This window comes from Medicago sativa, chromosome 2 (assembly GCF_051527215.1).
Source record: "Medicago sativa cultivar Bolivia chromosome 2, Bolivia_mono, whole genome shotgun sequence".
Lineage (NCBI taxonomy): Eukaryota > Viridiplantae > Streptophyta > Magnoliopsida > Fabales > Fabaceae > Medicago > Medicago sativa.
In genome coordinates, this window is record NC_140750.1 from 37,305,501 (window position 1) to 37,329,640 (window position 24,140).

The 24,140-nt window shown below is 38.0% G+C and overlaps 1 non-coding gene across 1 annotated transcript; it reads left to right on the top strand.

Annotated features, from left to right (window-relative positions):
• The first annotated feature begins 23,727 nt into the window (after positions 1–23,727).
• Positions 23,728–23,834, top strand: LOC146946651 (small nucleolar RNA R71). The gene has a single exon (XR_015029482.1). It is a non-coding gene; the product is annotated as a small nucleolar RNA R71 (small nucleolar RNA).
• Positions 23,835–24,140: the final 306 nt, after the last annotated feature.

Here is a 24,140-nt window from a genome sequence, read left to right on the forward strand (position 1 = left end):
GGTAACTCGATGAAACGAGACAAGACGGGTAAGATGGGAGGCGGACTGATATCGCAGTACAAACACTCGTCAAACTTCCTTGGAGATGATACTATTGTGAATAAATCAAGCCGTTTGACGGGGTAAAAACTGGTACAAGGTAGCGGCTGATGCTCCTGGGGATAAAGCCCATTGTTGATCAAAAGTCTGGAAGAAGTCGCCATTTGTAAACCGGCACGGAGTGTTCTCCCACGAATATGCTTCAACAGTCATTTTTTTTTGATATATTTTTTTTTGAAAATCCCTAACTTTTGCCTAGACCGCCCTTTCGGGTTTTCAGTCCACCGGGAATATATTCCTTTTTTTGTGCCCCTAATTTTTGCCTGGACCGCCCTTTCGGGTTTTCAGTCCACCGGGACGCTCTCTATCGCCTAAGACGCGTTTACAGGTTTTCAACTTAGTGAGCTTTGATTTTTTTTGTATATTTTTTTTTTGTATTTTTGGACTGTGACAACATCTTGCTCAAAGCAGAGGTCCTCTCCATTGTGCTTAGCCATGTTACGCTTCAACTACTCAAGAGTTCAAAGAGAGTGTGTTTGTTGTTCACACTTTTCAAAAGATGTAAAAAAAAGTTTCGTATTTTGAAAATTTTTGCTTCAAGTATTGTCATCAAAAATAGAAGAAATTTTGCAAATAAAATAAATGGGAGTTCCAAATAAATGGGCACAAGCTCAAATTTGATGAATTGAATGGTGGCCTACCAATGGCATGGCTCCACAGATCTTTAAAAGACTTGGAAAATGGTAAATATATTGGAAGGTACATTGAACACAATAACCTTTATTCCCCAACAACTTTGAATGGCCCAGTTCCGAGTCTTTGGATGCCCCTGTTTCGAGTCTTTGAATGCCCCTGTTTCAAGTCTTCGATCTGCAGATGCTTCGAATCAGAGATTTTTTTGATAGCTGGACGCCCAAAGTGGACTGTGCTGACCGGATGCAGTTACTTTGTCTTTATCCTTAACTTTTGCATAGATCGCCCTTTTTGGGTTTCAACCTATCAGGATAATCATTTTTGTTCATGTCTCTAACTTTTGCCTAGACCGCCCTTTCGGGTTTTCAGTCCACCGAGACGCTCATTTTTGCCTAAGCCGCATTTCATGATTTGCGACTCATCGAGCTTTTATTTTTTGACAGAGTATTTCTTGACTGCACCAGCGTTCATAGGACGTGTCAGTTTGTCACCATCCATAAATGCGAAAGTCATTGCACACGAGCCTTCATAGTTAGGCATCCACCTTTGCCACTGGAGTCTGGTTGAAAAGTAGTACAAAGTTCCCTTCTTGAAATTCATAGGGACGAACCTTTTTGTTAGAAGCTTGTTTCAAACTTCTTTTGATATATTTGTACAAGGTCGTCATGCGTTTAAATTCGATCAAGCTTGGACTTTAGCAGAACTCCTATTGACGGGACTTCGACCTCCACAGGAAGCATGACCTCCATGTTGCATATTGGGGAAGGAGGGGGGTTGCCCCTGTTGAAATGTGTACTGAAGTACGATATCTGAGCAAAGCGAATGGTAGCACCCCGGGCCAGTCTTTGTAACCGAATGTCATCTTCTGGACAATCTCCTTGATATTATGTTTGCAGCTTCAATGGCTAAGATGCCCCAATATGTGAGTGATCTGGTCAGGAATCTCTTCATTCTCCTTCTTCAGCTTCAGATACAAGGAACTCAAAGTTGGGAGAGAATACATGGTTAATGCGTTCAACGGGTTTATTAATGCATGATTTGATTATTGATATAAACATTATAATTATGCAGATATGTGGAAATGATTAAAAAAAAATTTGGTTTTTTTGTATTACCATTTTTCCAGAATAAGCACAAAATAAAATCAAAGTCGGATCAAAACGACATTTTTATTAATGATGGAAAATACATGAAGCGAAAGGCCCTACACAAGTTCACTTTCGTCTCGGGCAGGACGAAAGGATTTTTTTTTTTTGAAAAGACAAACAACAAACACATTAAATGAGCAGATGAGTAGTAGAAAGAACATTGACAGCGACCCAATTGCGGCTACATGCTCGGATTCAAATTCTTGAAAGGCAAGACGTTGTCATCGATCAGTTTCTGGACTTCAATCTTCAAAGAGAAACAGTGCTCAACATCATGACCTTGTGCCCCTTGATGGAAGACACAAAAGAGATCAGGTCTCCACCAAGCCGGCAATTTCTTCAGTACTGGAAGAGGTGCCTTAGTTTGTACGAAGCTCTTTTTAAGCAAATACGAAAGCAACTCTGCGTACTTCATAGGAATCAGATCAAACTGCAGTGCTCTTGGAGCCTGTTGTTGAGGTTGTGGCTGGACAAGTAGCTGACCTTCGGGGGACAGGGTGTTATCTTGGATTAACCTCTGAACTACAGTCTTGAAAGCAAAACATCGCTCGATATCGTGACCTGGTGCCCCTTGATGAAATGCACAAGAAAGGTCAGCTCTATACCCCATTGGCAATCTTTTCGGCACCGGAGGAGGTGGTCTAGTTTGGATTAGGTTCTCCTTAAGCAGTGTAGGAAACAGCTCCGCGTATTTCACAGGGATTGGATCAAACTTCGATGCCCCCTTAGCCTGGTTTTGAGGAATAAACTGTTGCAGAGCCTGTTGTCGAGGTTGTTGGGGACATAGTGGTTGAACCTGTGTAACCATCAGTGAAGATACTAAGTTAGTTAACTTCTCTACCTCGGCCCGAAGCGTTGTTACCTCTCCGCGGAGTTCGTGGACCTCTTGCTCAAGTTGATCCGTCTTTTGTGTTTGCTCGAATGTCTGCATATGCGAACTGAAATTGAAGGACGACATCAGACCACTTTACTGTTGGATTGACCTTTTTACGGAAGAGAAAAATTTGTGAGACTCGAAATTGAGACTGAAAAATGATGCATGACATGCTTATGCAAAAAATGGACACATTTTTTTTTTTATCAGAGGATTTGTCAAAGTAATTGTAAACATCATAAGGAACATTGTTTTATTTGATAATTTGAGATATTAAAAACGGTTCCCAACAAAGCTAGGGTCTAGTTTAAGACTTTTGAAACTGTATTCCTTGGTGTCCCTCTTTATAAGGTCCACACATCCAATGTTTACAAGAACTTATCTAAGTCCTTCAATGTTTTGATGAAATTTTTTTTTATGAATGAATGCATGCATGCATGATTATGCTAAAGAACGGAGAAAACATGGTGTGGTTAAGTCCATAATGTTGGAGTCAAGGGTAACAACGCCATTTGGTAAGGACTATGGTTTCAAATGTACCTGTATCACGGGTTCTACCAAGTTCCCAAATTACAACTACCCTTATGAATATATCGGTGTATAGGAATGCTCCTAGTCCAATATCATCCACAAGGAAGTCTAGTTTGAGTGTAGTATCGTGTGACAACTAAAGTCAAGAATGCTCTTGGTTTAGCCACCGCACTACGTCCTAAAAAGGCCAAGATGGGTTAAGGGTTACTAAGGTCCACGGCTTCGACGGACACTCACATTGAAAGTAATAACGTCAACACAAACGCTCATGTTAACAAGACTACTACCTTCCGTGAGGCCTCCACCGAGTAGGGTTATCACATGTACACATGGTCCAAGAATGCTGTTGGTATGGCACTACGATTATACCCCGTCCTATCTTATATTTCTCTCAAGTCCGGGTTAGGACTTATCTCATCACTCACGTTAAAAGAATGAAGAAAGAAGAGGAATGGAGAACATATATACAAGTATTTCCATCTTTTATTTTTTGATTTTTTTAAGCAAGTTATAGCACAAAAATTAAATAAGACCAAGTTAGGCTCAACCCTCTTAGGGGGTCCCCAGTGAAGTCGCCATTTCTGTCGCGTCATTTTTCGGAGATCAAGGCTATTTGATTAGCTTATTGACTCACTTTATTTTTTTCATGACTTTGAGAAAAAATTATTTAAATTGGGGGGTCCGGGGGTTAGTTACATAAAGGGAAGGTGCAAGCACCCTTTATATCCGTAGTACTCTACGGGAACCTCTTGGTTTTATCTAAATACTGTGCTATAAACTTGCTTATTTTGAAAATGGGATTAAAAGTGATAAAAAGAAAGGAGGCCTAGTTTATCTACATTTTATTGATTTGGAAGGACAAGGTCCTCTGCCTACGTACCCGTGAAGGATCAAAATCACGTAGTTCGTGGTAAAAATTGACGTTTGATTGGTTGTGTGTTTTTTATTAGTTTGAAAAAGGTTTTAAAATGGAAAAGCCAAATGGCAAAAATGAATTTGTTTGTGTTTTTTATATTTAGAGAAAAATGACTTGAAGTATGATTAAATTGATTGAAGTTTAATTAAGGAAAGAAAATAAAAAGAGACGTCACTTGATTTAAGATCAAGGTTTATTTTGAAAATGTTTTTTGTGATTTTTGGTTATTTGCATGTTTTTGTTGTTTTTGAATAATAATTAAACTAAAATCGAAACTAACGGAGCAGGAAAAATAAAAGCGTAGGTACCTTATGGCGGTGTAGGACCACCACAAGGACCTTCTACCTAAACTAGCAAGTGTAAAAAGTAAACATGCACCCATGCACCTAAACTATTACAAAAAAACCTATTAATACATTCTAGGGTCTGCGATAAAATAAATAAATTACATTAAACCTAATATACATCCTAAAATCAGAGTTATAAACGACAAAGGATAAATGAATTAAAATGCAAAGCGATAAAACTGAATTAAAGATGCATGAATAATTTACATTAAAGCCTAATATACAAACTAAATTCTTACTTGTAAAATAAAATGCCAAAATAACAAAGAGGATGCAAAATAACATGATAAACCTATATAAAATAAATGGGATGTAAAAGAAACAAATAGTATGTGATGTGAATTAAATATGCAATGCAAGAGAAATTAAAATGAATAAAAATGCAGGGAAAGGAGTTTAGCAGTATTCAGGAGTGTGCAGAAAGTAAAAGAATTGAGGTTGGGCTTAACAGAGCAAGGCTGATGTGTTTGGGCTTGGAAGATTGGCTGGGGGCCGTCTGATTGAAATCAGACAGCCTAAATCAAGTAGTAAATCTAGGTATCAGGAGCTGTTGGATCAAAGATCCAAGGGATGGGAGGCATGGGTGTATGGTATCACCTACACTCACGCACATGGGAACAAAAGGGACCATATATATGTGCTAACCCTTATTCCCAAAGAGAGTTTCTCTTTTCTTCCTACTATTCTCTCTCGCCGTTTCTCTTCATTACCTTCCTTCTTTTTTATTTTTTTATTTTTTCGGTTCAAAACCTCCTACTCCTTTCTACTTCTTTTCTTTCGATTTTTTAAAAGAACAACAAACAAAAAAACTTTCAAAGCAAATTAAGCCGATGCACAGTAAAGGACAAGAGAAAGAAAAGGTATACCCTTTTTGTATTGTTTTGTGGTTCGATCTGGAAGAGGAAGGCCTCGACTGTCCCGACGGCGGTGGCGGAATTGCTTCTGGTGTTGTTCCGATGGGTGACGGCTTGTGAACCTTGTATCACGGCCTTGTGATGTTGGACCGATTTGATTCTCTGTTCCACGATGTTGCTGCTGGTTTTGATTCGTCCTTGTGTGGTCTTGTAATGCTTGATTTGGTCTTGTGTGCGATTGTGTGATGCTGATGGTCTGTACGGATTCGGTTTCGTGAGGTTTGAGGTTGTTTATTGCGTTTGTGAGTTGTGTCGATTTGTTATAGTGTTGTGTTGTCGAAAATTCGGTGCGGTTTATGAATTGCAGGTTGCTGAAAATTGGCTCTGATGAATTGTGTGCGTTGGTGATGGATTGTAAAAAGGGTTGTGCGTTTCTGGTTTTGTGTGAATTTTTGGCCAATTTGTGCGTTGATGAATTTTGGCCCCCCTTTCTTGTATTCTGCTGGTTCTATATATATTGTTTTGATTAGGGTTTTTGAAACAAACAGAATTCCTTGGCTCTTGGTTGATAAGAACGCTTCTGTTCCTGAACTTGGGGACGGGATAGAGATGGAACGTGTATTGGATTGATGCTGCATTGACAGACTGTTCTTGGACTGGGGACTCTTGTTTTTTGGATTTTATCAAATAACAATTAAAAAGAATAATGAAAATAATAATAAATAAATAAATAAAAAGGTGACTATGCAGATTTGGACAATTGGACTTACCTTACAAAGATGAAATAATTAAACAAATAAAGACTAAAAATAAAAATTGAAATTAAATTATTTTATTATTATTTTTTTTAAAAAAAGAATAAAAGATGGAAATTCTAACTAAAAATAAAAATAAAATAATGATGAAAAAAGGGTCCCACTCGAAACCAAACATGAGGTATTTTAAAATACCTCTGCCAATTTTTCACTGAAAAAGTCAAAGACCGATCAGGATCGAAGGGTCACGTGTCGGTGTATGAATGTAGGATCCTTAGGTCAAAAATTGGGGTATGACAGATGCCCCTATTTAAGTTTCTTCGTCCGGAGATTTGAAGATGGAATCTTTGATTCGATCGGACCGAAGAGACTTAAATATAAAGTACACCAATTTTGGACCTAAGATGCTATGAATGCTCGTGAAATGCTTGTATGAATGCAAGACGACATATATGACTTGACTGAGACGGGAAAAAACAACGGGATACCCAAATTCGTTGAAGAAATGGATCCGACTATGCTGGGGAATGTAGTTTTACTGGGGAAAAGATTGTGTACTACCATATTTATTGAGAGCGGTGCTTTAATGAAGATGAAACTTTTTAGTGACAACTTTGAAACAGCTGACGCTGGGGACGACATTATTGAAATTGAAATTGATTAGTGACATCACTAGAACAGCTAACGCTGGGGATGACACTTTTGAAATTGAAATTGAAATTGATTAGTGACATCACTGGAACAGCTAACGCTAGGGATGACACTTTGAAATTGAAATTGGAATTGATTGGCGACGTCTCTAGAACAGTTAAACTGAGGACGACACCCTTGAAATTGAAATTGAAATTGATTAGTGACATCACTAGAACAGCTAACGCTGGGGTTGACACTTTTGAAATTGAAATTGATTAGTGACATCACTAGAACAGCTAACGCTGGGGATGACACTTTTTATATGACAAGAATTTTGCAAGCTATTCGCTTGACACACAGGTAACATAAGAGGCTTGCAAGCTATTTGCTTGACACAGAGGTAACAAAAGATGTTTGCAAGCTATTCGCTTGACAGATTGGTAACAAAAGATGTTTGCAAGCTATTCGCTTGACACACATGATGACAAAAGATGTTTGCAAGCTATTCGCTTGACGCATAGGTAACAAAAGATGTTTGCAAGCTATTCGCTTGACCTATAGGTAAAAAAAGATGTTTGCAAGCTATTGGCTTGACCTATAGGTAACAAAAGATGTTTGCAAGCTATTCGCTTGACGCATAGGTGACAAAAGATGTTTGCAAGCTATTGGCTTGACCTATAGGTAACAAAAGATGTTTGCAAGCTATTCTCTTGACGCATAGGTGACAAAAGATGTTTGCAAGCTATTCACTTGACACCAAGGTAGCAAAATAGGTTTGCAAGCTTTTCGCTTGACACCAAGATAACAGTATAGGTTTGCAAGCTATTCGCTTGACACCAAGGTAACAAAATAGGTTTGCAAGCTATTCGCTTGACGCACCATGAGTGAAGATCGAACTGAAGGGATACAACAAAACAAGGCTATGGGTGACTGATGCAACCATGTATGAATTGATATTGTGTATATGTTGTGTATATATGAATGTATGAATATGTGAAAGTGTTAATGTATGAATGTATGATTGTATGAATGGATGTATGAATGTATGGATGTAACTTGTACGACTGCATAAACTGTATATGACAGGTAACTCGATGAAACGAGACAAGACGGGTAAGATGGGAGGCGGACTGATATCGCAGTACAAACACTCGTCAAACTTCCTTGGAGATGATACTATTGTGAATAAATCAAGCCGTTTGACGGGGTAAAACCTGGTACAAGGTAGCGGCTGATGCTCCTGGGGATAAAGCCCATTGTTGATCAAAAGTCTGGAAGAAGTCGCCATTTGTAAACCGGCACGGAGTGTTCTCCCACGAATATGCTTCAACAGTCATTTTTTTTTGATATATTTTTTTTTGAAAATCCCTAACTTTTGCCTAGACCGCCCTTTCGGGTTTTCAGTCCACCGGGAATATATTCCTTTTTTTGTGCCCCTAATTTTTGCCTGGACCGCCCTTTCGGGTTTTCAGTCCACCGGGACGCTCTCTATCGCCTAAGACGCGTTTACAGGTTTTCAACTTAGTGAGCTTTGATTTTTTTGTATATTTTTTTTTTGTATTTTTGGACTGTGACAGCATCTTGCTCAAAGCAGAGGTCCTCTCCATTGTGCTTAGCCATGTTACGCTTCAACTACTCAAGAGTTCAAAGAGAGTGTGTTTGTTGTTCACACTTTTCAAAAGATGTAAAAAAAAGTTTCGTATTTTGAAAATTTTTGCTTCAAGTATTGTCATCAAAAATAGAAGAAATTTTGCAAATAAAATAAATGGGAGTTCCAAATAAATGGGCACAAGCTCAAATTTGATGAATTGAATGGTGGCCTACCAATGGCATGGCTCCACAGATCTTTAAAAGACTTGGAAAATGGTAAATATATTGGAAGGTACATTGAACACAATAACCTTTATTCCCCAACAACTTTGAATGGCCCAGTTCCGAGTCTTTGGATGCCCCTGTTTCGAGTCTTTGAATGCCCCTGTTTCAAGTCTTCGATCTGCAGATGCTTCGAATCAGAGATTTTTTTGATAGCTGGACGCCCAAAGTGGACTGTGCTGACCGGATGCAGTTACTTTGTCTTTATCCTTAACTTTTGCATAGATCGCCCTTTTTGGGTTTCAACCTATCAAGATAATCATTTTTGTTCATGTCTCTAACTTTTGCCTAGACCGCCCTTTCGGGTTTTCAGTCCACCGAGACGCTCATTTTTGCCTAAGCCGCATTTCATGATTTGCGACTCATCGAGCTTTTATTTTTTGACAGAGTATTTCTTGACTGCACCAGCGTTCATAGGACGTGTCAGTTTGTCACCATCCATAAATGCGAAAGTCATTGCACACGAGCCTTCATAGTTAGGCATCCACCTTTGCCACTGGAGTCTGGTTGAAAAGTAGTACAAAGTTCCCTTCTTGAAATTCATGGGGACGAACCTTTTTGTTAGAAGCTTGTTTCAAACTTCTTTTGATATATTTGTACAAGGTCGTCATGCGTTTAAATTCGATCAAGCTTGGACTTTAGCAGAACTCCTATTGACGGGACTTCGACCTCCACAGGAAGCATGACCTCCATGTTGCATATTGGGGAAGGAGGGGGGTTGCCCCTGTTGAAATGTGTACTGAAGTACGATATCTGAGCAAAGCGAATGGTAGCACCCCGGGCCAGTCTTTGTAACCGAATGTCATCTTCTGGACAATCTCCTTGATATTATGTTTGCAGCTTCAATGGCTAAGATGCCCCAATATGTGAGTGATCTGGTCAGGAATCTCTTCATTCTCCTTCTTCAGCTTCAGATACAAGGAACTCAAAGTTGGGAGAGAATACATGGTTAATGCGTTCAACGGGTTTATTAATGCATGATTTGATTATTGATATAAACATTATAATTATGCAGATATGTGGAAATGATTAAAAAAAAAATTGGTTTTTTTGTATTACCATTTTTCCAGAATAAGCACAAAATAAAATCAAAGTCGGGATCAAAACGACATTTTTATTAATGATGGAAAATGCATGAAGCGAAAGGCCCTACACAAGTTCACTTTCGTCTCGGGCAGGACGAAAGGATTTTTTTTTTTGAAAAGACAAACAACAAACACATTAAATGAGCAGATGAGTAGTAGAAAGAACATTGACAGCGACCCAATTGCGGCTACACGCTCGGATTCAAATTCTTGAAAGGCAAGACGTTGTCATCGATCAGTTTCTGGACTTCAATCTTCAAAGAGAAACAGTGCTCAACATCATGACCTTGTGCCCCTTGATGGAAGACACAAAAGAGACCAGGTCTCCACCAAGCCGGCAATTTCTTCAGTACTGGAAGAGGTGCCTTAGTTTGTACGAAGCTCTTTTTAAGCAAATACAGAAGCAACTCTGCGTACTTCATAGGAATCAGATCAAACTGCAGTGCTCTTGGAGCCTGTTGTTGAGGTTGTGGCTGGACAAGTAGCTGACCTTCGGGGGACAGGGTGTTATCTTGGATTAACCTCTGAACTACAGTCTTGAAAGCAAAACATCGCTCGATATCGTGACCTGGTGCCCCTTGATGAAATGCACAAGAAAGGTCAGCTCTATACCCCATTGGCAATCTTTTCGGCACCGGAGGAGGTGGTCTAGTTTGGATTAGGTTCTCCTTAAGCAGTGTAGGAAACAGCTCCGCGTATTTCACAGGGATTGGATCAAACTTCGATGCCCCCTTAGCCTGGTTTTGAGGAATAAACTGTTGCAGAGCCTGTTGTCGAGGTTGTTGGGGACATAGTGGTTGAACCTGTGTAACCATCAGTGAAGATACTAAGTTAGTTAACTTCTCTACCTCGGCCCGAAGCGTTGTTACCTCTCCGCGGAGTTCGTGGACCTCTTGCTCAAGTTGATCCGTCTTTTGTGTTTGCACGAATGTCTGCATATGCGAACTGAAATTCAAGGACGACATCGGACCACTTTACTGTTGGATTGACCTTTTTACGGAAGAGAAAAATTTGCGAGACTCGAAATTGAGACTGAAAAATGATGCATGACATGCTTATGCAAAAAATGGACACATTTTTTTTTATCAGAGGATTTGTCAAAGTAATTGTAAACATCATAAGGAACATTATTTCATTTGATAATTTGAGATATTAAAACCGGTTCCCAACAAAGCTAGGGTCTAGTTTAAGACTTTTGAAACTGTATTCCTTGGTGTCCCTCTTTATAAGGTCCACTCATCCAATGTTTACAAGAACTTATCTAAGTCCTTCAATGTTTTGATGAAATTTTTTTTTACGAATGAATGCATGCATGCATGATTATGCTAAAGAACGGAGAAAACATGGTGTGGTTAAGTCCATAATGTTGGAGTCAAGGGTAACAACGCCATTTGGTAAGGACTATGGTTTCAAATGTACTTGTATCACGGGTTCTACCAAGTTCCCAAATTACAACTACCCTTATGAATATATCGGTGTATAGGAATGCTCTTAGTCCAATATCATCCACAAGGAAGTCTAGTTTGAGTGTAGTATCGCGTGACAACTAAAGTCAAGAATGCTCTTGGTTTAGCCACCGCACTACGTCCTAAAAAGGCCAAGATGGGTTAAGGGTTACTAAGGTCAACGGCTTCGACGGACACTCACATTGAAAGTAATAACCTCAACACAAACGCTCATGTTAACAAGACTACTACCTTCCGTGAGGCCTCCACCGAGTAGGGTTATCACATGTACACATGGTCCAAGAATGCTCTTGGTATGGCACTACGATTATACCCCGTCCTATCTTATATTTCTCTCAAGTACGGGTTAGGACATATCTCACCACTCACGTTAAAAGAATGAAGAAAGAAGAGGAATGGAGAACATATATACAAGTATTTCCATCTTTTATTTTTTGATTTTTTTAAGCAAGTTATAGCACAAAAATTAAATAAGACCAAGTTAGGCTCAACCCTCTTAGGGGGTCCCCAGTGAAGTCGCCATTTCTGTCGCGTCATTTTTCGGAGATCAAGGCTATTTGATTAGCTTATTGACTCACTTTATTTTTTTCACGACTTTGAGAAAAAATTATTTAAATTGGGGGGTCCGGGGGTTAGTTACATAAAGGGAAGGTGCAAGCACCCTTTATATCCGTAGTACTCTACGGGAACCTCTTGGTTTTATCTAAATACTGTGCTATAAACTTGCTTATTTTGAAAATGGCATTAAAAGTGATAAAAAGAAAGGAGGCCTAGTTTATCTACATTTTATTGATTTGGAAGGACAAGGTCCTCAGCCTACGTACCCGTGAAGGATCAAAATCACGTAGTTCGTGGTAAAAATTGATGTTTGATTGGTTGTGTGTTTTTTATTAGTTTGAAAAAGATTTTAAAATGGAAAAGCCAAATGGCAAAAATGAATTTGTTTGTGTTTTTTATATTTAGAGAAAAATGACTTGAAGTATGATTAAATTGATTGAAGTTTAATTAAGGAAAGAAAATAAAAAGAGACGTCATTTGATTTAAGATCAAGGTTTATTTTGAAAATGTTTTTTGTGATTTTTGGTTATTTGCATGTTTTTGTTGTTTTTGAATAATAATTAAACTAAAATCGAAACTAACGGAGCAGGAAAAATAAAAGCGTAGGTACCTTATGGCGGTGTAGGACCACCACAAGGACCTTCTACCTAAACTAGCAAGTGTAAAAAGTAAACATGCACCCATGCACCTAAACTATTACAAAAAAACCAATTAATACATTCTAGGGTCTGCGATAAAATAAATAAATTACATTAAACCTAATATACAACCTAAAATCAGAGTTATAAACGACAAAGGATAAATGAATTAAAATGCAAAGCGATAAAACTGAATTAAAGATGCATGAATAATTTACATTAAAGCCTAATATACAAACTAAATTCTTACTTGTAAAATAAAATGCCAAAATAACAAAGAGGACGCAAAATAACATGATAAACCTATATAAAATAAATGGGATGTAAAAGAAACAAATAATATGTGATGTGAATTAAATATGCAATGCAAGAGAAATTAAAATGAATAAAAATGCAGGGAAAGGAGTTTAGCAGTATTCAGGAGTGTGCAGAAAGTAAAAGAATTGAGGTTGGGCTTAACAGAGCAAGGCTGATGTGTTTGGGCTTGGAAGATTGGCTGGGGGCCGTCTGATTGAAATTAGACAGCCTAAATCAAGTAGTAAATCTAGGTATCAGGAGCTGTTGGATCAAAGATCCAAGGGATGGGAGGCATGGGTGTATGGTATCACCTACACTCACGCACATGGGAACAAAAGGGACCATATATATGTGCTAACCCTTATTCCCAAAGAGAGTTTCTCTTTTCTTCCTACTATTCTCTCTCGCCGTTTCTCTTCATTACCTTCCTTCTTTTTTATTTTTTTATTTTTTCGGTTCAAAACCTCCTACTCCTTTCTACTTCTTTTCTTTCGATTTTTTAAAAGAACAACAAACAAAAAAACTTTCAAAGCAAATTAAGCCGATGCACAGTAAAGGACAAGAGAAAGAAAAGGTATACCCTTTTTGTATTGTTTTGTGGTTCGATCTGGAAGAGGAAGGCCTCGACTGTCCCGACGGCGGTGGCGGAATTGCTTCTGGTGTTGTTCCGATGGGTGACGGCTTGTGAACCTTGTATCACGGCCTTGTGATGTTGGACCGATTTGATTCTCTGTTCCACGATGTTGCTGCTGGTTTTGATTCGTCCTTGTGTGGTCTTGTAATGCTTGATTCGGTCTTGTGTGCGATTGTGTGATGCTGATGGTCTGTACGGATTCGGTTTCGTGAGGTTTGAGGTTGTTTATTGCGTTTGTGAGTTGTGTCGATTTGTTATAGTGTTGTGTTGTAGAAAATTCGGTGCGGTTTATGAATTGCAGGTTGCTGAAAATTGGCTCTGATGAATTGTGTGCGTTGGTGATGGATTGTAAAAAGGGTTGTGCGTTTCTGGTTTTGTGTGAATTTTTGGCCAGTTTGTGCGTTGATGAATTTTGGCCCCCCTTTCTTGTATTCTGCTGGTTCTATATATATTGTTTTGATTAGGGTTTTTGAAACAAACAGAATTCCTTGGCTCTTGGTTGATAAGAACGCTTCTGTTCCTGAACTTGGGGACGGGATAGAGATGGAACGTGTATTGGATTGATGCTGGATTGACAGACTGTTCTTGGACTGGGGACTCTTGTTTTTTGGATTTTATCAAATAACAATTAAAAAGAATAATGAAAATAATAATAAATAAATAAATAAAAAGGTGACTATGCAGATTTGGACAATTGGACTTACCTTACAAAGATGAAATAATTAAACAAATAAAGACTAAAAATAAAAATTGAAATTAAATTATTTTATTATTATTTTTTTTTTAAAAAAAGAATAAAAGATGGAAATTCTAACTAAAAATAAAAATAAAATAATGATGAAAAAAGGGTCCCACTCGAAACCAAACATGAGGTATTTTAAAATACCTCTGCCAATTTTTCACTGAAAAAGTCAAAGACCGATCAGGATCGAAGGGTCACGTGTCGGTGTATGAATGTAGGATCCTTAGGTCAAAAATTGGGGTATGACAAGTTGACATCACTTGAAAATATTTCCGTCAAACTTTCTTTCGAAATATTAATCCTCTGACACGATCGACTGGTAATATTCTGATACTGACAGGCGGGATATTACATTCTACTCCATTAAAGAAATTTCGTCCCCGAAATTTAGAAATCATCTACCAAACATCGCAACTGAGACCTGCCTTCTTGGTTTTCCGTTAAATAATGTCCGATCATTTCCACGTAAAAGGTTCAAAGCATACTTTTCTTATCAAAACACTTAATTCATCCTCTTGCTTGTTCCGCATAAACGAATATAGCCTCTTCAACCTTAGTACCTTTATCAAGATCACAGAATTATCTTAGAACATCGCGATTGATTCTTACCTTGCTACATGTGAATTGGTTGTCTTGAATCTACATCTTAATTACTTAGCATAGCCATCAAATAAGTAACTTATCATTAACTGAAACACTCAGGATTTGCCTTTTAGTTGGGGTCCTACCGGAATCCAGGTTTGCCCTGCAGTGCTTCCTTACATCTAGAACATCTTATCATGCATACATTCTATCATGCATATATAATCTTTCTTACCACACTTTGCGACTTATGCCTCTTACTCATGTTACTTATCTTGATGATTCTACAAATCTCTTATCTTTTTTTAGAGTCTTAAGAAACCTTTAAATCTCTTCACAAACTCTTTGTACCCGAATCCATGGGTAACTCGTCTAACTTGACTTGGGGAGGCGAAATCAATTACTCCGATTCATCTGACAATCTATTAACCAACATTACGAATCACATGCTCTTAAAACTTTCTTCTAAGTCCTTTTGTACTTGCATTGAACACTCTTAGCACAAATCCGTGCATCCCGTATGATATCAGTATCATATGGACATTGTCATTCCTTCATAAAACTTTATCCTTTATAGTTTCAGCATACTTTCTAGTACCACTTCTTGTTAGTTAATAACGATACTCTTTCTAGCATTTTGCTTCTAAAAAATTTTAAACTTTGGTACATTGGTTCTTGGAACGAACAATTACTTGACTAAAAGAAAATCTCATTTTGAAACCGAGTTTGTAATGGTACCGCAGGACCACAGGACAAGTCTCTAAATTTCACAAAAAAGGTTTTACTACTCGCCCCAACCTACCTATAACAGTTGGTCCTGAAGTCTGCACGTCTTAAGTGAGCTTACTCGCTTGCGACATGCCTCATCAGTTTCAACAATGGACAATATCATGTTTTTAAAACAATATCGTTCCCAAGTTCCTTAATACCAATCTTAACACTTAATGGTCGTAAAACCATGGTTTGACTTTATTCTAGTAAGTATCGTTATCACTTAACAAGTTTGGTGTAGGAGGGTATGTACTTCTTCATGCATATCTCATGAATCGTATTCCCTTAGCATAGCATATACTCTTTCTGATGAACCAGTTGCTCTTCTACGCATTCGACATTACCAACTAGGCAACCCGATGACTCTAGTCTTCCTTGTCTTACTAAAGTGGAGATACGTCCTCTTTACTTTTACCTTAATCAATACTACTGTATAAGCATCAATACTTACTTATCATAACGAGTACTCCGTGCTTGTCTCATAATACTTCTCACTAAAACTGCATTACTATCTCGAACATTCTTCATGAAGATTCTTACTACCAAATTCCATGTTCCATGGTTACTGCTCACAACTTTATTGATTAACTTCCGTTGCGCTACTCTGATTCCCACCGGTTAGCTTTAACTAATATTCTAATCCGTTAGGACAAGTGAACTTCACACTCCTTCTATCAATACTTAATATCTTCTTAAACTCTTCTCAAGACTTTCCTCATTGTAAACACGTCATGACTTTTCACTTACCACTGCCAGTAAGGTTAAAACTCACGATAAACTTATCGTATACTCATAATACTTTACTTAGGGATAGACCTTACGTTCTTGCTAGTTGGGTTTACCTCCTGATATATACATATCATACTTGAACTTGTTTCCGAGCAAATCTCAAATTCCCGTAGTAGACTCATCTTGCACTTGTACATACATTCCTCAAACATCTAACCTTGTACCTTAGTATTCCCGCGTACTATATTTTGCTTAATCATTCCTATGCTTGCTCGTTTGTTTTTCTTTTAAAGAAAACTTCATAAACTAGCATACGGGTCATTGATATTGATGATTTTCCACTAAATAATTTATACTAAATCTAGGTCTCAGTCGTTACTCTAAAATCATAGAACAAGTTCGTAACACATACGTGCCATCAAATCTTGGTTCTAGTGAATTTAGCTCACTCTATGTGAGTCGTAACAATCTGGTACCTACAAAATTTTCTTTGAATTTCAAAAATGTCAACTTCAATCACCCATATACTTATATCTTTCTAAAATCATGCAAACTTTATGATTCAACATCCTAACGAGCCTTGGTAGGTCAGTTAAGCAAATCATAGGTTTGAGGGATACTTCTAACTCCACACAAAAACCGAGAACCTTGTGATTTCACATAACTCTTCACTTAACTTCTTACTTATCATGACTTCACATCCGTGACGTTTATTCCAATTACCAAAACCTCTAAACTCTTGGTCTAAGCTCCTTCTTATCTCTTGTCACATTAACTTCCTAATTTACCTTAAACCGAATCGATTTTCGTGGATGATTGCCCATGCCTTTTTCCTTTGAAAACTTTAGGATGTGATATGCATTTGTCACTTGATGTTATAAAGATTTTCGTCGCATAAAAGATTGTGAAGACAACTCCCCAATAGTTACTGCAGACCCTAGAGAAAAAACAGAAAATTTCGCCCCCAGGTTCGCTATTGGTGAGTTTCTTCAGCTAAATTTTTTGAAAACTTACTTTGCATAAAATTCCAATTTCTCAAGTAACCTAATGCATATCATTCTTTCTTAACATCATTAAATATTCTATAAAATATGCATGGCAAGCATCAACCTATTTCGATACAATTCTCGGCACGTCAGAAATTAATGCCTTAGTCCTGATAACATAAGACTTTCGCTTAACTCCTTCACTTCCTCCACTACGAGTAGCTTACCTCATTACACTGCAGCGTAACGCAACTTTCCGAACACTAGAATCTTGTCCACTCTGAACATACAAGTCCATAACTTTAATCACATAATGCTATTCCTGAGAGCCTACTAACTCCGTCAACATATGTCGACTTCTCCTTATCTTGTAGCCTTGTACTTACGTTCCAGAATACAATTCCTTCTATACTTCAAACCTGTTCCAACAACGACTCTTACAGAAGCTTCAGATCCTACTAATATATTTCAAACACTTTACTTATGGGTATACGAAGTATCATTGACACTTACCCAACGCTGTCGAAACATCCCTTATGAACATTGCCTTACCTTCCCGGAGGATTCATACTTCTACTTACTTAGTTCACCGGCCACCTACTGGCATGATCAACTTCTTACTAATACTCATTCCGAGTTTTTACTTCTGAGTTCAAACTTCTGTGCTTCTTCACCACATACTTCGTTCCTCCTGGGTCCTATTCAGCTCTCAGGCATCCGTTCTAATCGTCGAATCCTAAATTGAGTTGATCAGGATCAACTAACAACAAAAACTAGAACATTCACCTGGAACCCAATGGTCCCACTACCTTTGTTGTAACTTAATGACCTAAGGCATGATCTGAATCGACCTTCTCTGATACCAAATGTAACACCCATACTTGACGTATCTTGAAAGTCTAGCATGTGTGTTAGTTTAGTACTGGATACATTAAAAATTTACAACATAAAAACTTCGAATGAATGTCATATACAACAAATGCGTTCGTACAATAAGATCACAACTCAACTTTCCTAAAATATGATAAAGGCATCCTTGAATATCCATATCATGTTGCAGCTGGTACGAACGAACACTTGCTGAAACATCCATCCGGCTACTAGCTTGCTAATCCATCCTGATATCTGAAACAAATAAGGATTGGGATGAGACATAATGTCTCAGTGAGTTCCACCTAAGCCTAGGCTATAGGTAACCTCGGGGGAAACCTGCGGTCACCACGTGTCTATAATACAACCTGCCGGTTGATTATACATGTGTGGGGACTTGCTTTCCTAGACGGTCGTGCATACTAGACCCGTCATAGGTACTTATTAACTTGTTATAGGCTTCTCTTCTTATATGTGTCATGGTGGATAAGGGGAATCTAAAACCGCAATGCCAAGAATACAATCTACGTATCAAGGCTTTCTTAACTATTTTCACGACACGACATCTAAACCGGACCATTAGGGGAAACCTAAGATCATCACCGGTATAACTTCCTTTACTTGCTTCTACTTACTTAATAGGTTATATCTACAACATATCATCTCTTATCACAAAAGTGATTCTTGCTATCTTACTACTTCTTGACGATCTACGCCAAGGCTCTATGACATAACATATAAATGTATGAACAATATGCCGATAGAACCAAACCGCAAGTGCACGGTCTATCTAAGTAATAGTAGTAAGAAGAGTATCATTCCCCTAGGGAGTTGTTTAACTTAATTAACTTAAAAACAATGATTAGAGGAGAAGAAAAGTTATAAAAAGAGAGGGTTAGTTGCTGAAGGTAAATAACAATAATAATAAAGAGCCTTGGGATCATTGGTTCGTCATAACAATGAATCCTTCACAATCAAGCCTTAAACTTTATAATTCTACGTTATTCTTAATTTCTAAGGACAAGTTTCTCTTTAGCATATCAAAGCTTCTCTCGAAGTCAGTGAGTGTATCCCTCCAACAACCACACCTATTCTCTTGGGTGATTGCCTTTGGGACCCTTGAAGATCGAAACTTTATGTGTCCCAAGGTTTGCTAGACTATTCTCATGTTTCGCAAACCTTGTCTAAATTCACTTGTTCGAATATCAAAGCTCCGCGTTCGCGTAATTGATATTTGTGACGATGAATTAACCATTATCAAACCCTCCGCGTTCGCTTCCACAGTTTGATAATAATTAATTCATGTTAAAACGGTGAATTTAGATAAGAAATTAAGGTAACATATAATTAGGGTTTAAGGCTTGGATTGATTCGGATTACGTCATTAGACTTAACCAACAATCCCAAGACAAAGAAAGTCTACTCACTCATGTTCATCGTAGACATGGGGGAAGAAGAGAGAAAACAATAAAGTAAATTGCAAGGAAGAAGGTAAAGGAAAATAAAGACTTTTATTGAAATAATGCTGAAAATATTCTAAGCAAAGGTGCATTGTTTATGATGGAATGCTACTCTATTTATAGCTTTAGAATCGACTTAGAAACTAAGCAACTATAAGGGCAAAACAGTAAAGTTGCAACGGAGTAACTTGGGCTTGAAGAAAAGCAGCAAAAGAGGCTTCTGGGGGTGGCACGGCCGTGCCACATGTTGGCACTGGCCGTGCCAAGCTTCTGACTTGGTGGGAACATATTTTTGCACTATATTTTCATAATTCTGCACCGTATTTGCTCCAGTCCTCTTTCTTTTGCTCCAAGACACCTTCCACCATATATTCGTTCCTAAAATATAATAAAAAGCAATTTGAAGTAAAATATTCAAAAAGGAAATAAATATGCAATAAAATCAAATCAAATCTTTATAAAACTAAACTAAATAAAGCAATAAAATAGACTAATTAATGACTCATCAAACTCCCCCACACTTGAATCTTTGCTTGTCCTCAAGCAAAAGGCAATGGACATAGCAGCAACTAAAAGGATTTAATTATGGCAATGCAATTGAAAACACAAGTCTCTTTGAAGGTTTTGTTTCAAGTACACTAATCATAATTTTAAACATTCCTCGTGAACCTATTCAACCCAACATCAAGTCTCAAGTGAGTGTGTGCATGCAGTCCAACCTTTTTCTTGCTCCTGTATTAGACAGATATTATGAGGAACATGTTCTATCCTTAATGCTAAAGTAACCGAGAAACGTCCTTTCTTCATTTCATATAAGAGTGATGGGAATTTAAGTTAAAATTGAATTAAATTAATAATTAAGCACAAAGGGGCTGCAGATGCTTAGGGGCTATCTATCCTCATAGGAAGTCTTTTTGGATGTAATTGTCCTTTCCCCCTAGATTCAAAATCACCCTAAGCAGTGCTGCAAAATTTTCTTTTATTTCATCTCCGCGTAGGAAGTCTTTTTGGATGTAATTGTCCTTTCCCCCTAGCATTGATGAATTTATTTTTCTTTAAGTTCAAATTAGGGAGTCACCACCACAATTAGGAAGTTAGGGATTGTCCTTTCCCCCACATGTTGGTGCCATTCTCCCGCCCCATTTAACTTTAACAATTAAGAATATAACAATAAGGCACAATTGATTAATTTCCCACACAAACTTATACTACTTTTACTCTTAAGACTTTAAAGGGTCTAAGTTAACACTAAAGATAGAATGTGCTCCTTAAAATACCTACTCATACATTTGCTCAAAGATTGCAACCGGGTGCTTTTCTCATTGGAGAATTTTCACAATAAAACAAGACATGGGTATAGCAAGAACACAAGAAACACAAGAAATCACTTTCATGTACAAGAAACAACCTTTAAAGAAGAGACAAAACAAAAAATTTTATGCCATATTTTACATTAAAAACAAGCTACTTAATCATGCCTTTCGCTATAAAAACAAAACAAAAGAATAAAGTTCAAGGGAGTTTGGAAACACTACGACTCTAGACACTTTATTAGCCCCCCCCCCCCCCACACACACACACACTTAGGGGAAGCATTGTCCTCAATGATTCAAAAGAAAAAGAAATTTAAAAGAGAAGAAGAAGAAGAAGAAGGAGTAGAAGAAGAAGGAGTAGAGAAAGAGAGAAGAGAGAAGGGAAGAGAGGAAGAGGAAAGCTCACAATTATTCATTTAAGTCCATAAGGAGGACCTTGGAGATGGAGGCGTTGCATCATCCGATGGAGCATTTCATTGTTTTCTTCATTGATGTGGTTGCCCCTTTGGACTTCATTTCTTAGCCCTGATAATTCAACACCTTGCCTTTGTTGCTTGGTGCTTATCCTCTCAATTTCAGTTTGCATCCATGACCATCTTTCATTGTCATTTAGCTCACCGGTTTCTTGGTCATGGTGCTCTCCCTCATGGTGCAAGTTAGCTCTGTCTCCCTCATCTAGATTTTGCTCCTCATGTACCTAGACATCATCAACATACAACAAATTTTCTTCCACCACGGTGTTAGTCCGAGATGGATTAGGAAGTAGTATCAAAATAGGCACATTGAGCTGTAGTGAATATTGATGTTTTATGAAGTTCATAGTAATGAGGGTGTCTATGTTAAGCCTATTGTTTCCCTCAATTGGTTTTATCCCCTCATATTCACCGACTCCAAATTGCCTAGCTATGTATGTGATGATTCCCCCCACCACTATCTCTCCCTTACCGGCAAGCCTATTACCTACATCGGCAAGATAATCAAGCAAATATAAATTAGTGTTTACGGGGTGGTTTTAGAGCATAGTCCAAATCATGAAAAGTTTATCGGTTCTAGTGTTCCCTAAATCGGTTCAACCTCAAATGGAAAATTTCCCACTTCTTCTTGAAGCCATTGTTCTTGACCTTGGTTGGACTTTGTGTTTTGATGAAGGTTAGGGTCTAGAAAGATTTTTCATGGAAAAGGTTGGTTTAGGTTTGGGGTTTATGTTTGAGTAAGGTTTATGAGTTTAGGTGTGGAGATTGGTTAAGAATTTGTGGTTTTTAGGGTTAGGTTTAGGGAGGTAAGGGTTTGGTGAATTATGGGTTTGGGTGGATGAAAGTTCTTTTTGATGAAAGGGGTTTGTGTAGAATGAAGTTTAGAATTGATCTGCTGAAAGAATTGGATGATTTGGTGAAGAATTGATGGAGATGTGAACGTTTGAAGGTTGTTGGTTATGGAGGTTTTAGAGAGAAGTTTGAAGGTAGAGAGATGTTTGTGTGTGAGAATGAGGGAAGACGAAGAAAAATTTTGAGGTTATACTTACCTAGAGATGTGGCACGGCCGTGCCAACATTCTGGAACTTGGCCTCTTTTGTGTGTTAAACATCTGGCACGGCCGTGCCAACCTTAGCACGGGCCGTGCCACCTTTCTGGTCCAGGGGGCTTCAAAATTTTTCATTTTCTTGAATCGTACTTGGACAATTACCTACAAAACAACTTAAAACAAGGAAAAATAAAAAAAACAATTAAATGCGTGGGTTGCCTCCCACGAAGCGCTTGTTTAGAGTCACTAGCTTGACGGTTAGAAGGTGGTTTTAACTATCCTATACCCAATCTCTCACTAAGGGATAATGGCAACAAACTAACATTCTCTACCAAATCACACATGACTTTCTCAAATGTTTTATATCCTATGACACAAGGTATGGAAAATCTCTCTGGATCCTTAAGTTTAGGTGGCAATTTGTTTGGAAGTATTTCAATAAAATTTCTAAACTGCTCATCTAACTTGGATTCAACAAACTCTTGTGTTAAAGGAATTTTAGGCTCATGAGATGGTGAAACAAATGGCTTGTCATTCTCTCCTATTGCTTTCTCACTTTGAGGCTCATCACTTCCTAGCTCTCCTTCATTGTTTTTAATTTTCACAACGGGGTCCTCTAATTGGTTACCATCCCTAAAAATAATAGCACTTATATGGTGTTTGGGGTTGGTTTCGGTTTGTCCTAGAAGGACTTCGGAGGTTTGAGAGGGAGTAGCCACCTGTTGGGGTACTTGAGAAGACTGAGTCTCTATCATCTTACTGTGAGTAACTATGGAGTCTGATGTACGTTTGGCAAGAGAGTCCTTCAAAAATTCAGTTTGGTTTTTAAGCTCTTGGAGCTGCTCAAAGTGATTTATAAGAAAATTTTCTAAAAAAAGTTCCAAGCTGGATTTTTGAGGGACTCTTTGGTTGTTTGCATAACTTGGTGGTGTTGTTTGTTGTCCAAAAAGATTTTGGGGGTTTTGAAAAAAAATTTGACCGTTCCTAAACCCTTGATTATATTGAGCAAAGTTTACTTGCTCAGGACTTCTAACAACACTACCTAGTTGGCAATTAATGCCAATATGGCCAAATACACCACAAATTTCACAAAAAGGTGATACAGGGGCAGGTGTGACAGCACTAGTATTTATTTTATCAAATTTTTGTGTGAGTGCGTCAACCTTAGTAGCTAGATGATCAAGGGAAGAATTGTCATACATACCTACCTCTTTTTTAGAGGGTGAAGGAGCAACATTAGTGGTGTCCCTTCCGTAGGTCCACTGATAGTGGTTTTGTGCCATGTCCTCGATCAAAGCATATGCTTCTGTGTATGTTTTGTTCATCAAAGCTCCACCTGCAGCTGCATCAACATAATTTTTTGTGGGATATAAAAGACCATTATAAAAAGTGTGAAAAATAAGCCAGTTCTTTAAACCATGATGGGGACAAAGTCTAAGCATTTCTTTGAAACGCTCCCACGCATCGTAAAGAGATTCTCCATCTTTTTGATTGAATTGTATGATTTGATTCCTTAATTGAACAGTTTTAGAATATGGAAAGAATCGAGCACGAAAAGTTTGCTTCTTTTGATGCCATGAAGTGATAGAACCAATTTCCAATGAATTAAACCAAGTACTAGGTCTACCCCCTAGGGAAAAAGGAAAGTAGTGCAGCCTTACGACCTCTTGGTTTGCATTCACGGTTCCACTGAGTCTTAAAAAAGTTGAAATATGAAAATTCGGATCCTCAGTGGGTGATCCGAAAAATTGATTTTGCTGCACTAAGTGAATAAGTGCAGGTTCTATTTCAAAATTGTCATCAACCGTTGGGTACACAATAGCATC